Raw genomic sequence first — 17,532 nt, 5'->3', positions numbered from 1 at the left:
GTTGCAGATAAAAATGAAGTAAGCCTTTTACATGTTTTTCTTTCTCATTCTAAGAACTGTCATTCTGGCTTCTAGCAGAAAACTTTCCCAAACATGAAAGAGAAGAGGCAAAAGCAAGGAAGAGAATGTTGTGTGTCTGTGAACAGACATTCAAAGGTAAGTTTTCAGGGAATAGGGAAAGTTCTGGCAAGTTTAAGCAGCATACTTTCACTGTATCTTGAAGGGCATGGACTGCAGTACATGTATTAATGTTGCAGGTCAGGTTCCCCAGGAAGTTGCCCAGGAAATGGAGCTTAGTCCACAAATAGTTTTGGGGGGAGTTGCTGTCAGGATTAGCTTCTGTGCAGGATTGTAAGGAAGCATAGTAGGGCCAAGGGAGAAACTGAGCTGTGGTGCAGCAACAACACCTAGGGCAGGCCCAAGGGGAGCCCTAAGGTCAGAATGGCCTTTCGATACACCTTAAATACACCTCAAAAAGGGACCAGTGATACTATGCAATGTGGCTCTCTTTAGGGGACAGCAACTTCCAGAGAGGACTGGCAGCTGAGAGTTCTCAGCCAGCAACACATTCAGCAGTTAAGGGGATTAGTCCTTCCTTGTTGGAAGAGGAATCCAGGCAGGGTAGTACAGCATCCATTATTGTCCATTTGTACAAGTCTTTGCTCCTCTTGCTTTACCTAAGCCCCAAAAGTCATTCCTCCAGGACTATGGTGATTGTTTTTCCTAGGGTAGACTTACTAGAGGAAAATTAAAAGAAAAAACTCTAGTTCTCACTGGTGCATGTGGGATTGAAGCTACAGTTATGATAAGTTATTGTCTCCTTATTCCACAATCTATCCTAGATTCTTCTTCCACAGCTAGTATCTCTGCTGGTCTTAGTGGCTTAGCTGGTGGAGCAACTCAAAGTCATATCTGATTGCCTAAACCCTGGGTCATTAAGCCCTTTTGAAATTGTGGCTACTACTCTATTTGTCCATTTACCATCCAAATTAGGCAAAGAAGTACTACGAGATAACCATACACCATATTCTTCCCTGTCCGCAATATGTCATAAAGCCTTCCTCCTGATGATCAGATCAATCGCCTCTATCAATATGGTATCCTCCCCTTGCCACTGGCTCCTTAGCATAAGGAGTATGAAGTACATGGCATAAATCACACTTTGAATTTCCATGGTGGATGTTTTCCATCTTAGGAACAAAAACCACAAAACACACATAGGTCAGAATTTTCAGAAAAAGAAAGCAGAAATTCCTTATAGGTCATTCCCATTTTCACCGTTTGGTTCCTGGCACCATGTATTCTAACTAATGGGGCACAACACTCTAGAGTAGTCATTAATTTGAGGATATACTGTGTTGTGGAAGATGACTCCCTATCTTAATATGGTTTTATTTTTGAGCACCTGTCTTATCTGTGCCATCTATAAGCTATTCCATTGCTCTTCAATGCTAGCTGCTTTCAGATGCTGTGTTATGTGACAAGACCTGTGGATCTTCTGATTGTAAGCCCACTGTTGCACTCCGTTGCCATAAGTGAGTCTCTTTAGTCCAGAGTTTTTCCTACACATTATGGGATGTTTAGCAGCAACTCTGGCCTCTAGCCACTAGATGTCAGTAGCACCACCCAAACGTGCCAACCAACTGTGGCTCCTGATGTTCCCAAATGTCCCCTGGGAGGGCGGGGAATTACTCCTGGTTAAAAACTACTACCTTAGTCTGTTGAATGCTATTGGGAATTCATGTGGATGGATGAAACTTTCTGTAACCCCATAAATAATGATGCTGTCTGAGACTCTTCCAACAGGAAAGGCAAATCCATACGTAGAATATGTGTAGATTCAAAAAGTGTCAATCCAAAATGAATGGAGGGTTCTTGTAGGATGGAATAAGTACAACATATTCAATTTGCCACTGGGTGGTTGCTTGGCACCTGGAAGGGATGGTGCTATATTTGGGGGTTAGCACTGGTTTCTCTTGCCAAGTCTCCACTCTTGACACCACAGTTAACTGTGTTTCTTTGTATCTGATGTTCAACACTGGGGGCTCTGATGACAGAGAGAGTTGGCTGACATGGACTGGCTGACATTTTGTCTACTCTGATTATTTGTTTGTTTAATGCCTATTCCAGGGTAGATGTTCTCTAGTGGACACAAACATACAATACAAAGATCTTCACACTGTATGCCCACTCCCATTAGTCCATCCACAAAACATGACTGCAGACCTTCCTCTCCATGATCTTCCCATCTTTTTCCTTCCAAGCTATATGTCACCTATATATTTATATAATTTTAATCCTGGGCTATTTTATTTCCATCAAAAGAGGAATATCGATTGTACCACCTGGAGCTCTGCCTATTGCAAAGATTTTCCCCAGCCAATGTCTTCCAAGGTCACCATGGAGAGGGGCTGCAGTGAAGTCCCAATCCATTTTTAGCTGGACACTCTTACTGAGCTGTCAGTTCATAAATCAGCTTTGTTCTTTTCCTACTTTTTCAGCTGTTGTAAGGCATCCTATGCAGAATAGATAAATGCTGGTTAAGAAGTCTTGCTTTATACAACTGTGGTGGAGGAAATGTAAGTCAAAGCCTCCAGACTCTACTGCTTGCCTGGGCCTTCTGGTGCTTCCTGTGTGTAATCCTTATAGATCATTTCAATCTTAAGACCTGATAGGTCTGATGAAGTCTATTTTGACCTCTTTGACTCTTATTTTTTAATCTCTAAAATGAGAGGTTTAATGAAATAACATCTTTATAACATCTTTTCCAATTCTAGAATTCAATGAGAGGAAGCATAATTTTGTATTTTGCAGGATGATAAACATTGACAACTATTGTACCTTTGCTTTATGACCATGGGTCCCTTACATGATTTTATCTAGGAATACCTCAAATGCCCCATTTTCACCATCCTGACCAGTTAAATCATTATTATGAGAAAACCAGTGTTTCCGAAGCCAATGGAAATCCTGTGCCCAGAGCAGCAACATTACTGTTCACTACTCAGTTTTCTGCTTCAACTTGCACAATCATTTACATACCCAATTTATAGTAAATGTTGTGTTGAGAATTATAGACTCTATGATATCTCTGGGAGAAACCTTAAAGAGTACTACCTGAGTCTTCTGGCCACATGTAACCTAATCTGTCAGAGGGAAAACCCAGTTTCATTGGCCCCACTTGGGACCTCTGTAGTCTCTAATACTTTGAGTGCACTTAGGTCTGCAAAGAAAGGAGATTCAAGAACGAATTCGCTAAGCAATCATTGAGAGCTATTGGCTACGTCAGAAAAATACCTTGAGATGGGGACTGTGAGGTATGAGGATTTATTTATTTGCAATGGGAAAATGATTTTAAAATTAATTAAATACACTTTGAGAAAACTAAGCAGATTGTATTAGTCAAGGTTCTTCAGAGAAACAGAACCAATAGGATGTGTGTGTGTGTGTGCGCGCGTGTGTGTAAGTAATTTACATATATAAAGATTTATTTTAAGGAACTGGCTCATGCAATTATGGAAGCTGTCAAGTTCAAACTCTGCAGCATGGGCTAGCAGTCTGGAAACCCAGAGAAAAGCCAATGTTACAGTTCAAGTCTAAAGACTGTCAGGCTGGAAACTCAGGGAAAAACAGATGTTGCTCTCAGGTTTAGAGTGTTACAAAATTCTCTCATGCTTGGGGAGCTCAGTCTTTTATTCTTCAAGCCTTCCACTGATTGAATGAGGTCCATGTACACTATAGAAAGCAATCTGCTCTACTCAAAGTCCACCAATTTAAATGTTAATTTCATCTAAAAGCACCCTCAAAGAAATATCCAGAATAATGTTCAACAACATATTTGGGCACCATGGCCCATCCAAGTTGACATATAAAATTAACCATCACACAGATTATAAAATACATTTGTTTCAGAATTGTTTTCAGAACCAAATTTTGTTCAAGCCACAACATTATAATTGGATACTACAGTATGTATCATTTATGAAATTTTTGGAAAATGGCTAACATTTTGAAACCCTCAAGTGACAGCAAATTAATGGACTGCTTGAGTCCAGTGATAGTCCCTGCATTTTCTTATTTTAAAAGATATAATTTCCATTGCTTGCTAAAAATGTAGCCTTTTTGTTTTTTGGATTTGACTTTGTGCAATAGTTTGCTCACCATTGATTTAGTTGCCCCTCCCCTTCCCTTTTTTTAGGGAAGAAAACAAAATCCTGAGAAATATAAGATATCGTAAAGATTTTAATGTCAAACTTTGAAATACTCTTTTTCCTCTAAAAGCTTATTCAAATAAGTTGAAAAATGAATCATATTTATTTATTTAACCTAAATATTATGAAAAACCTTTAATTCCATTGCTAATACAAGATATGCTTTGTATACAGAAATTATTCAATGTCCAGTCCAATGCCCACACATTCATTACTCATGTTCACCTCTTTTTGGTAACAGCACTTTTTTCTCAGGTATTTAGAAAATGGTTAAACTTTAGGTCTTATTTTACTTTCTTTGATATCTGATTAATTAAAGAAAAAACCTACAATTGACAAGATACACTTATAGACACTCTTAAATCTACTTAAAATTTTGAAATCTTAAGCTGAGCAGTATCTACATTTTGCTCACACATAATTGTCCTCATGATTGTGCTGCTAACAAATATTAGTTATTGGAAAATTATTGTAAAAATTACTTTATGAAGCTTATTTTCCACAAAAATATGCAGATCTTTCCATAATTTTCACAGTGTTGGTTCTATTTAAGTGAGCATGATTTATTTATCTATCGTATATGTCATTTAATTTACATAAAAATTACTGAAGTAGTATGTTTGTTGAAACTATATTCAAATAACAGAGGAGCATATAAAGTAAAAAGAAGAAACAGCAATTCCCTTTTCCCTAAAATCAGGAATTCATACTGATCTGCTTTTTCAATGGCTGTATAATATTCCAGAGTGTGAATATAACATAATCTGTCTGATAATTCCATTATTGATTACCGATAGTTATTCATGATCCTAAAAGATCTATAGTGAACATATTTCATGCATGATTGTTTGTTTCCACTGGATTTCTACAAGAGCCTACAACTGAACCAAAGACTATAAAAAATTTTACATTTTATTATTTATTACCAAATTTCTCTCAAAAAGGGCACCCCCGGTGGCACAGCAGTTTAGTGCCGCCTGCAGCCCAGGGCATGATCCTGGAGATCCTGGATCGAGTCCCACGTCAGGCTCTCTGCATGGAGCCTGCTTCTCCCTCTGCGTGTGTCTCTGCCTCTCATTCTCTCTCTGTGTCTCTATGAAGAAAGAATGAAAGAAAGAAAGAAAGAAAGAAAGAAAGAAAGAAAGAGAAGAAAATCTTTAAAAAAATTTTCTCTCAAAAAAATCTGTAATAAAATTAATACTCCCACCAACTCTGTGTGTGTGTGCCTGTTTCCCTATCAATGTTAGAAATTATCCATCTTTTAAAGTAGTTAGAATATATAAAACATTGTTTCCAACTGAAAATTCTTTTAATGTTATTTTACTCCACGATGTCAGTAATTATTTCTAAAAGCTAAAATTTTTAAGTATTAATTATTATCACTCTTTCATGCTCTTTTATCATTCTTGTTATTTTATTTCTATATAGGATCAGTATGTACTCATCCTATTTTCAGTCATTGCCTGTAGAAGTCTACTTCTTAGGATCTATATCTCTATCTTTATATCTGTCTTTTTGTATTTTGACTCAAGCATTAAATTTAATGGCTGAATCCATACAATAATCAACTAGTGAATTTGGAATCTCCCATTGCCAAGACAACAGTACATTTATCATTGGTAATCTCAGATTCCACTAAAAATTGTCTTTAATAAAAAGCTCACCGCACTATAAATGGCTTCTGCAAAAAAGTACTAGAGATTATTCATTATAATACCTGCTATATTACTTATTCGAGTTTCATTTTATGGAAATATAGTAACACTGCAAATATTTTCACAAATTGACCAAATATATATTATTTATTCTTGAGCAATGTAATGGTAATAAGTATCCTTTGAGACAAGGAGGATACCAGATTTATATGAGTAGTTAATAATTGAGTATTTATAAGTATTTAATAATTGACTATAAATCCAGAATGTATCATTGCATCATTTCAGTCTGTTAATGACTTTTAAAAATGGCACTTAAAGAATTTCTCCAATACAGGATAGGAGAAGTAACTGACAGCAAGAAATTACATGACTGTAAATGGAAATTATTCCAACTCCAAATGCCTCTAGGAAACATAATTTTCACTCCAATATTTGAAAATAACTAATTTTCAGTAGGAAGTTGACAACATAAACCTTAATTTTGGTAACTTTCATTGGATACTTTTTAAAAACTAACCTTTATTTTGGTGATAATTCACAAGCAGTTGTAAGGGATAACACAGAGATCCCGTGACCTTTTATCCAGTTTTCCCCAAATTATAACATCTTGCAAAACTGTAGTACATTATCACAACAAAGATATTGATGTGGCTATATTAAAGATGCATCATATTGAATACAATGAACCAAAACCTTTGGGATGTAACAAAAGTGATTCTGAGAGAGAAGTTGAGAGCAAGATAGGCTACCTCAAGAAGCAAGAAAAATCTCAAATATAAAACCTAACCTTATACCTAAAGGAGCTAGAAAGGAAGAACAAACAAAACCCCAAACCAGCAGAAGGAAGCAGAATAATAAAGGTTAGAGCAGAAATAAATGATATAGAAACTAAAAAAAAAACCCAATAGAACAAATCAGTGAAACTAGGATCTGGTTCTTGGATGAGATCAACCAAATTGATAAACCTCTAACTAGACACATAAAAAACAATAATAAAATAAATAAATAACTGACTCAAATAAACAGTCAAAAATGAAAGAGAAGTAAAAACCAACATCACAGAAATACAAATAATTGTATTTTTGTATATTATATAGAGAATATAATTGTATATTGAGAATATTATTAAAATTGTATGCCAACAAACTGGACAATCTAAGAGAAATGGAAAAATGCCTAGAAATATAACCTACCAAAATTGAAGCTGGAAGAAATAGAAAATTTGAACAGACTGATTACCAGCAATGAAATTGAATCAATAGTCAATAATCAAAAAATTCCCAACAAACTAAAATCCAGAACCACATGGCTTCATAGTGATGTTCTACCAACATTTTAAAAAGTTGATATCTATTAATATCTATTCTATCTATTCTTTTCAAACTATTCCAAAAAATGCAAGAGGAAAGGAAACTTCCAACTTCATTCTATGAGGCGAGTGTTATTCTAATACCAAAACCAGATAAAGATACCATAAAAAAGAACTATAGGCCAATATCTCTGATATAGATGTAAAAATCCTCAACAAAGTACTAGCAAACAGAATCCAACAATACAGTAAAAAAATAATTTACTACAATCAAGCGGGATTTATTCCTAGGAGGCAAGGGTGGTTCAATATTCACAAATCAATCAATGTGATCCATCACATCAATAACAGAAAGAATAAAAAACCATATGATCATTTCAACAGATGCAGAAAAAGTGTTTGATAAAGTACAACATCCATTAATGATTAAAAAAAAACCCTCAACAAAGTAGGCCTAGAGGGAACATAATTCAACATAATAAAAACTTTATATAAAAACCCCACAGTTTTTCAATGGGGGAACACACACATCATATTCAAAGGGGGAAAGACTGAGAACTTTTCCCCTAAGGCCAGAAGCAAGCAAAGATGTCCACTCTCATCACTTATGCAACATAGTACTGGAAGTCCTAGCCATAGCAATTAGACAAGAGAAAGAAAGAAAAGGCATGCAAATTGTTAAGGAAGATGTAAAACTTGCACTATTTGCAGATGATGTGATGCTACACATAGAAAACACTAAAGACTCCACCAAAAAGTCACAGGATACAAAAGTAGTAAAATTTCGATATAAAATCAATATACAGAAATCTGTTGTATTTCTATGCACTAATAATGGAGCAGCAGAGAGAGAAATCAAGAAAACAATCCCATTTACAATTGTACTGAAAGTAATAAAATACCTAGGAATAAATGCAACCAAAGAGATGAAAGATCTGTACTATGAAACTATAAAACACAGATGAAAGAAATTGAAGATGATACAAAGAAATGGAAAGACATTCCATGCTCATGGGTTACAAGAATAAATATTGTTAAAATGAGCAATCTAAAGATTTAATACAATCCATATCAAAATACCAACACCATTTTTCACAGAAGTAGGAGAAACAATCCTACAATTTGTGTGAAACCATATAAGACCATGAATGGACAAAAGAATCTTGAAAAATAAAAACAAAACTGAAGGCATCACAATTCCAGACTTCAAGTTATATTACAAAGCTTTAATGGTCAAAACAGTATAGTAATAGTGAAAGGGAATAGAAGGGAAGAGAGAAGAAATGGGTAGGAAATATCAGAAAGGGAGACAGAACATGAAGACTCCTGACTCTGAGAAACGAACTAAGGGTGGTGGAAGGGGAGGGGGGCAAGGGGTGGGGGGTAATGGGTGATGGGCACTGAGGGGGGCACTTGACAGGATGAGCACTGGGTGTTATTCTGTATGTTGGCAAATTGAACACCAAGAAAAAATAAATTTATTATTTTAAAAAAACAGTATAGTACTGGCAAAAATAGACACACAGATCAATGGAACAGAATAGAAAACCCAGAAATAAACTCATAATTATATGGTCAATTAATCTTCAACAAAGGAGGCCAGAATATGCAATGGGAAAAAGTCTCTTCAACAAATGGTCTTGGGAAAACTCAACAGCTACGTGCAGAAGAATGAAACTGGACCACTTTCTTCCACCCAAACACAAGATTAAAGACCTATTATGAGACCTGAAACCACAAAAATCTTAGAAGAAAGCGCAGGCAATAATTTCTCTGACATTGGCTGTAGCAACATTTTTCTAGATCTGTCTCTTAAGGCAAGAGAAATAAAAGCAAAAATTAACCACAGGGACTACAAAAAAAGAAAAGTTTTCTGTACAGCAAAGAATAACAAACAATGAAACCAAAAGACAACCTGTGGAATGGGAGAAGATGTTTGTAAGGGACATATCTGATAAAGGGTTAGTATCCAAAATATATAAAGAACTTACACAACTCAACATCTGAAAAACAAATAATCCAATTTAAAAATAGAAGACTTGAACAGACATTTCTCCAAAAGACATACAGACGGCCAACAGATACATGAAAAAATGCTCATCACTTACCATCAGGGAAATACAAATCAAAACTACAATGAGATATCACCTCACACCAGTCACAATAGCTAAAATCAATAAGAAATAACAGGTATTGGCAATGATGTGGAAAAAGGGGAACCCTTTTGCACTATTAGTGGGAACAAAAAAATGATGCAGCCATTATGGAAAACAGTACAGAAGTTTATCAAAAAATTAAAAATGGAACTGCCTTATGATCCAGCATTTGGACCACTTGGTATTTACCCAAAGAATACAAAAATACTAATTCAAAGAGATATATGCACTCCGATGTTCATAGCAGCATTATCTATATATTACAGATTAAAATTATAAATTTTAATTCTAAATTATAGAAACAGCCCAAGTGTCCACTGACTGATGAATGGATGGAGAAGATGTGGTGTGTATATACAATGGAATATAACTCAGCCATAAAAAAGAATGAAATATTGCCATTTGCAATAATGTGGATGGAGCTGGAGAGTATAATGCTAAGTGAAATAAGTCAGAGAAAGACAAATACCATATGATTTTAAGAAACAAAACAATGAGCAAAAGGAAAAAAAAGAGAGAAGGCAAACCAAGAAACAGACTCTTAATTACAGAGAACAGACTGAGGGCTACCAGAGGGGAGGTGGGTAGAAGAATGGGTGAGATAAGTGACTGGGATAAAGGAGGCACTTTTGATGAGCACCAAGTGTTGTATGGAAGTGTTGAATCATTCTATTGTACACCTGAAATTAATATTACACATATGTTAACTAACTGGAATGTAAACTTAAAAAAACTTAATAAACAAAAAAAGAAACAGGATTTATGATTAAAAAAAAAAGATGCAGCACATTTCCATCACCACAAACATCTCTCATTTTGCCTTTGTATAAGCCACCTACCTCTATCTTCTTTCCCTCCCAGTTATTTGTAACTCCTGGGAACTACTAATCTATTTTCCATTTCTAAGTTTTGGTATTTTAAGAATATTATATAATGAAACTATATAGTGTGTTACCTTTTGATATTGGCATTTTTTATTTTTTTTAATTTTTATTTATTTATGATAGTCACACAGAGAGAGAGAGAGAGAGAGGCAGAGACATAGGCAGAGGGAGAAGCAGGCTCCATGCACCGGGAGCCCGACGTGGGATTCGATCCCGGGTCTCCAGGATCGCGCCCTGGGCCAAAGGCAGGCGCCAAACCGCTGCGCCACCCAGGGATCCCAGATATTGGCATTTTTTAAATGTAATATAATTCTTTGAAGATTCATCCAAGTTATGTGCCTCAATAGTGAATTCTTTGTTATTGTGGAGTTACATTTGATGATATGAATATACCAGTGTTTTTAATCATTCATCCATTAAACAATATCTATCTGCTCCCATCCCGGTTGATATTACATATGCTGCTCCTATTAATGTTTGTGTGCATAATTTTTGTGTGAACATAGGTTTTTATTTTTCTGGAGTAAATGACCAGGAGTATAATTGCTGGGCTGTAAGGCGGTTACATGTTTGGTTTTTAAGAAACCAAAGAACTGTTTTCCAGAATAGCTAGAACATTTTAGGTTCTCATCAGCAACCTATAAGTGATGATCTAGTTTCTCCACATTCTTACAAGCATTTGGGTTGTCACTATTTTCTTTTGGTCATTTTGATAAGTATGTAGTACTATCTCGTTGAGATTTTAATTTGCATTTCCCTAATGGCTAATGTTAAGAATCCTTTCAAGTGCGTAAGTGCTATCTGTGCATCCTGTCCAGTGAAATGTTTTTGTCTGTTTTCAAATGGAGTTGTTCGTGTACTAATTTTTTAGTCATCCTATATTCTAGATACTCATCTCTTGTTGGATATGTGGTTTGAACTTTTTTTTTTTTTTTTTTACTCTCTGGCTTGTTTTGAGCATCTGAACAAGGTCTTTCGCTGAGCCAAAAGGTGTGCCTAGTCTTAGATCCCTAAAATTTTCTCTTTTCCCTTGTTTCTTTCTAAAAGTATTGTAGCTCTACATTTTACCATTAAACCCATGATCCATTTTGATTTATAATATAGGTGTGATGAAGCTGAAGTTCATTTTTTCCCCTATGGACATCCAATCACTCCAGTACCATTTATTGAAAAAGTTATTTTGCCTCCATTGCATTACTTTTGCCTCCTCATTAAAAAGGAGTTGGGTATAATTGTGTGAGTCTATTGCTGGATTCTTTATTCTATTGCATTGCTCTATGTGTGTATTCCTCTGGCACCATCACACAATCTTCATTATTGCCACTATATAGTAAGTCTTGAAATCAGGAAGAGGAGTTCCTTTCACTTATTCTTTTAAAAAACTGTTTTTGTTCCTTTTCCTTTCCATATGTTTTAGAATAATCATTCCCTAGCTATACAAAAACTTTCCCGGGATTCTTATAGAAATTGTGTTAAACCTGGATGGGAATTTGGGGGAAATTGGCATCTTTATTATGTTTAATTTTGATGTCTGTGCATTCTTTGTTAGTATGCAGAATTAAAATCAGCTTTTTTTAAACAAAAAAAAAATTATTGCATCATTTCCTACCTGCAGCTGCTGCCACTGCTGCTGCCACCACTGACCCACTGATCCTGCTGACTGTGCCTGACACAGTGGGAGACCTACAATTAACTTTTATATGCCAGTCTTCTAGCCTGCAATCTTGCTAAACTCACTTATCAAGTCTAGGACTTTTTATAGATTCCTTGGGATTTTCTACAGAGGCAATCATATCATCTACAAATACGGCCAGTTTTATTTTTTCCTTTATAATATTTGTGTGTTTTTAAAAATATTTTAATTTTTTAGAGCAGTTTTAGTTTCACAAAAAAATTGAAAGGAACGCACAGAGATTTCTCTTAGACCCCCTGCCCACACACATGCATTGCCTCACCCATTATCAACATTCCTTACCTTTATTACACTAGATGAGTCTACACAATGACACATCATTTTCACCCCCAAATCCACAGTTTATCTTAGGGCTCACTCTTGGTGTTATACAGTCTATTGATTTGTGTAAAGTGTGTAATGACTTGCATCCGCTATTATAGTATCATACAGAGTATTTTCACTGCCCTAAAAATCCTCTGTGCACTGTCCATTCATCTGTCTATCCCCCAACCCCTGCGACTACTGACTCTTTTACCATCTCCCTCATTAGTTATTTACAGGATGTCATAGAGTTGGAATCATACAGATGCAGTGTTTTCAGAGTGGCTTCTTTCACTTAGTAATAGGCATTTAAGCTTCCTCTGTCTTCTCATGGTTTGTTTTTTTTTCTTCTTCTTCTCATGGTTTGAAAGCTCATTTCTTTTTAGATTTGAATAATATCCTATTATTTGGATATACCACAGTTTATTTAACCATTCACCTCCTTAAGGACATCTTGGTTGCTTCCAAGTTTGAGCAATTATAAATAAATCTGTGTACAGTTTTTGTGTGCACATAAATTTTCAACTCTTTGGGTAAATACCAAAGAGGGCAATTGCTGTACTATATGATAAGAGTATGTTTAGTTTTGTAACAAACTGCCAAACTGTCTCCTAAAGTGGCTGTGCCCATTCATTCTCATCAGCAATGAGTGAGAAATTCTGTGGTCCCACATCCTCACCAACATTTATGTTAGCATTCCTGATTTTGACCATTCCACTTGATGTGTAGTAGTATCTCATAGTTTTAATTAGCACTTCCCTGATGACATAATATGGAGCAAATTTTCATATACTTATTTGATATCTGTATATCTTCCTTGGCAATGTGTCTGCTAAGATCTTTGACTCATTTTTTAATTGGGTTATTTGTTTTTTTGCCATTGAGTGTTAAGAGTTCTTTGTATATTTTGGGTAACAGTTATCAGATGTGTCTTTGCAAATATTTTCTCTCAGTCTGCACTATCTTGTGCAGAGCAGTTTTTAATTTTGATGAAGCTCAGTTTTTCAATGATTGTTTTCGGGGATCATGTCTTTGATGTTGTACTTAAACCATACCCAAGATCATCTAGATTTTCTCCTATGTTATCTTCTAGGAGTTTTATAGTTTTGCACTTTACATTTATGTCAATAATCCATTTTTTGAGTTAATTTTTGTGAAGTGTGTAAGGCTTGTGTCTAGACTCATTTTTTTTGCAATGTGGATGTCCAGTTGTTCTACCACATTTATTGAAAAGACTATCTTTGCTTCATTGTATTGCCTTTGTTTCTTTGTCAAAGATCCTTTGACCCTATTTATGTGGGTCTACTTCTGAGTGCTCTATACTGTTCCATTGGTCTATTTGTCTGTTCTTTCATAATACCACTCTGTCTTAATTGCCATAGTTTTATATAAGTCTTGAAGTCAGGTAGTGTCCACCCTCTTACTTGTTCTTTAATATTATATTCGTTCTTCTGGATTTTTTGTTTCTCTATAGAAACTTTAGAACCACTTTATTGCTATCTACAAAATAATTCTCTGACGTTTTGGTTGGGATTGCACTGAATCTATAGGTCAGTTGGGAAGAACTGACATCTCAACAATATTGAGTTCACAAACATGGATTATCTCCCCACTTATTTCTTTTATTATTATTATTATTTAATTCATCAGAGTTTTGTAATTTTCCTCATTTTGCACATATTTTATTAGCATTATACTGAAGTATTTCACTTTGGAGGGTATAATGATCTCTTTGGTTTTTATCTCCTTTTCTTGTCATATGGCATTGACTGGCATTACTATTTGAATAAGAGCAATGAGAGCAGACCTCCTTGGATTGTTCCTGATCTTAGGTGGAAAGCATTCAGTGTTTCATCATTAAGTCTATCTTTGCTGTGGGGTTTTTATTTTTGTTTTTGAAAATGCTCTTTATCAATATTGAGGGATTTCCCCTCTATTCCTAATTTTCTGGGAGGTTTTTTTTTTATCATGAATGAATATTGAATTTTTGTCAAATGAATTTTATGTACCAACTGATTGCTACATATGATTTTTGTTCTCTAGCCTGTTCTTTATGGTGGATTACATTACTGATTTTCAAATAGTAAACTAGCCTTACGTCCCAGAAATAAACCCTGCTTTGTTGTGGCATATAATTCTTTTTATATAGTGTTAAATACTATTCGGTAATATTTTGTTAAGGATTTTTGCTTTTATATTAATGAGGGTTATTCTGTACTTTTCACTTTAGTACTATCTTTTTCTTGTTTTGGTATCAGGGCAATATTAGCCTCATAAAACTAACTGGGAAATGTTTTCTCCTATTTTTTTTGAAAATGGTGTGTATAATGGATGTTACTTTTTCTTTAAATACCTATAATTAGTTTTTAAATTATGAATTCAATTCCCTCAATTGTTCTAGTGCTATTACAATTATTCTCATTATCTATTTCATATTGAGTGAGTTATGGTAGCTTGTGCTTTTTGAAGATTTGCTCTATTTATTCTAAGTTATCAAACTTATGTGGGTTGATTATTGATTTGAAATATCTCCTCTCTCCTAATATAAACATTCAGTGACATATAAATTACCCCCCTCAGAACTGCATTAGCTATGTCCCACAAACTTTGATATGTTGTATTTTAATTTTCATTCAAATATATATATTAATTAATAAATAATTATTTATTAAATATATATATTTAATTTTCCTTAGACTTTCTTTTTAACCCATAGTTACAATTGTGTTGTTTAGTTTCCAAATGGTTAGAGGTTTTCCTGTTATCTTTTTGCTATTGGTATCTAGTTTGATTCCAATGTGATTCAAGACTACACTTCATACAATTTCAATTATTTTGTTGTAGTTTTTGTTACTGTCCAGGATATACTCTATTTCAGCAAAGTTTCATGGATCTCTGAGAAGAATGTGTATTCTGCAGGTTTTGGGGGAGTTTTCTACAAATTAAAGCCATTGGGTTCATGGTGGTGTTGAGTACTTCCACATCTGTGCTGATTTTCTGTCTGGCTGTTCTATCAATTATTGAGAGAAGGATGTTGAAATTCTCAACTACAACTGTGGACTTATTTATTTCTCTCTCCAATTCTATAAGTTTTTGCTTCCCATATTTTGCTGCTCTGTTCTTTGATGCATATACATTTAGGATTGGTAGGTATTTTCAGTGAATTGACATTTTAACATTTTGTATTGTTTCTCCGTGTATCTGGTAATTTTATTTGCTTTAGTTTTAGCTTCCTTTGACACCATTATGGCAGGTGAAGTGTGGGCATTACCCCATTACTACTAGATGTATTTCTGGTTTCTATTTTATGCATATACATTTAGGATTGGTAGGTATTTTCAGTGAATTGACATTTTAACATTTTGTATTGTTTCTCCGTGTATCTGGTAATTTTATTTGCTTTAGTTTTAGCTTCCTTTGACACCATTATGGCAGGTGAAGTGTGGGCATTACCCCATTACTACTAGATGTATTTCTGGTTTCTATTTTAGCCTCTGTTGACTCCTAAAAAGAGAAGGCTCTCCTTATTACTGCTAGATGTGGGTGAGAATTCAGACTCCCCACTAAGCATCCTCTGATACCACCCTGCTTATAGAGAAAGGAGTGTATCCTACTGCCCCGCATGTGACACCAGAGAGTAGGGAGATGGCTTCATTACTGCTGGATGGTGGTGAAAATCCTGAAGCTTCACTAGGCTTTCTCTGACCTTACCACAATGTTGGGGGGTACTCCTCATAGCCTGTTGACGGTGGAAGTCTAGAATACCCTGTCAGCATTCAGTGTCATGGTGAAGGTGGGGCCAAATTATTTTCCTGTGGCATTTAGCTAAAGTAAAGAAGATATTTTCTTTCTAGCTAGACCATCCTATTCCTGGTTCTTTAGCTAAGGAGAATAGGCTTTTGTTGGGGCTTTTTTGGTCCATATCCACCTGTGTTTCTGAGTTACCAGTTTCTTTAGCTCCAAGTTTCAGATATATAAGGCAAAAATAAAACACAGGGAACTCACCACTGTGCCATTTCTTGGGTTCAGAGTCCCTAGTCAGTCTGTCTTCTCTCATCTTTCAGTCTTCCTATGTTTGTTTTGGATATAATAATCAGGATTTGTAGTTGTCCACAGCAAGAGGAATAAGGAAAAATATGTCTACATCATCTTCTCCTCCCACTGACAATTTTAATTGAACACCTACCTACCTCCATAAGCATTTGCACTCAAAGAGATAGTTTGAAATCAGCTCCATCACCTGTATTACTTCAGTATAAAATGATCGCTCTCTATATATGCTTGGATGTAAAAAATAAGGAAAATAAATAAAAAGCACTGGGATTTTTTTTCTTGCCTTCTCAAACTTCATTCCCATCCACCTGCTAATAGTACCCCAGTTTTACTATGGAGATCTGTGCTTTCTAAGAGATGTGGTAAGCCCATTACCCAAGCTAGGTCAATCAGTATGTATAATACAGAATGTTAGAAACTTTAATAAGACCCAATAAAGCAATAATATTTGTCTCTACCTAAAATTTTTTTCACTAGCCTCATTCACCTAATATAAAGTCTATAGTCATCTTGAATAAAACCCATCTGAACATTTAGATTGAGTGATGACCATGGCTTTGTAGGATATCCACCAGTATTCACTTGAAAATGCCAGGTTTCCACACGGATTTTATATCCATAAGAATGTTTACTGCTAGAAAATTGATCTTCTCCTTGAAAAAACTCCACCAGACTGGTCAAGACAAATGTGCTCTTAAAACACTTATGGCAGTTGGTCTGCCTTAAAAGGCACAGGCTACAATTTTACAGACAAACCACTGTCAGAATTCCCTCCTGGATAATTTAAATAGGTAGATTGTTCATGAGACTTGCACATAATTTGCACTATGTTGCAGGGGAATGTTTGTGGTCCCCTGTAGACTATTTTATAACATTTTTCAAAAAACTTCTAAGAAATCATATACACAGAAGTTATTAGTTGAAGATACTAGAAGACATCAGCCTTTGATTACAAGGAAAAGTGTTTCTGGTGAAATACAGTAAAGAATAGAAATATATATAACCTCTAATGGATTGAAGGGACATTCTACAGTTCATACTGAAAGCTGGATATGTCAGTTGAAAATAGGAACCAGGGTATATATTAGAGTAAAACATTCTAGGAGTTTTCATGGTTTTCTTTTATTTTAGAGCCAAGTTGACTGAGTATAATGATATAAAAAGTTGGGCTGAGAGAAAATATTCTCTGCTTTTTGATAAATAATTTTGCATGAAGTATTTACTAAGATTAATACCTACTAGAGCCTGAGGATTTAAAGCAATAT

At 35.0% G+C, this 17,532-nt stretch overlaps 2 long non-coding RNA genes across 2 annotated transcripts in view; one reads left to right on the top strand and one right to left on the bottom strand.

Annotated features, from left to right (window-relative positions):
- LOC144311180 (uncharacterized) overlaps positions 1–5,298 on the top strand; it is a 38,246-nt gene extending 32,948 nt beyond the window's left edge. Inside the window, exon 5 of the long non-coding RNA XR_013376762.1 lies at positions 55–5,298. This is a non-coding gene — a long non-coding RNA (uncharacterized LOC144311180). The remainder of the gene's footprint in view (positions 1–54) is intronic.
- LOC144311176 (uncharacterized) overlaps positions 5,115–17,532 on the bottom strand; it is a 26,394-nt gene continuing 13,976 nt past the window's right edge. Inside the window, exon 2 of the long non-coding RNA XR_013376758.1 lies at positions 5,115–5,304. This is a non-coding gene — a long non-coding RNA (uncharacterized LOC144311176). The remainder of the gene's footprint in view (positions 5,305–17,532) is intronic.

This window comes from Canis aureus, chromosome 1 (assembly GCF_053574225.1).
Source record: "Canis aureus isolate CA01 chromosome 1, VMU_Caureus_v.1.0, whole genome shotgun sequence".
In the NCBI taxonomy this organism is placed as follows: domain Eukaryota; kingdom Metazoa; phylum Chordata; class Mammalia; order Carnivora; family Canidae; genus Canis; species Canis aureus.
The sequence above is the reverse complement of the archived record's forward strand: the minus strand, read 5'-3'. Positions and strand labels throughout refer to the sequence as shown.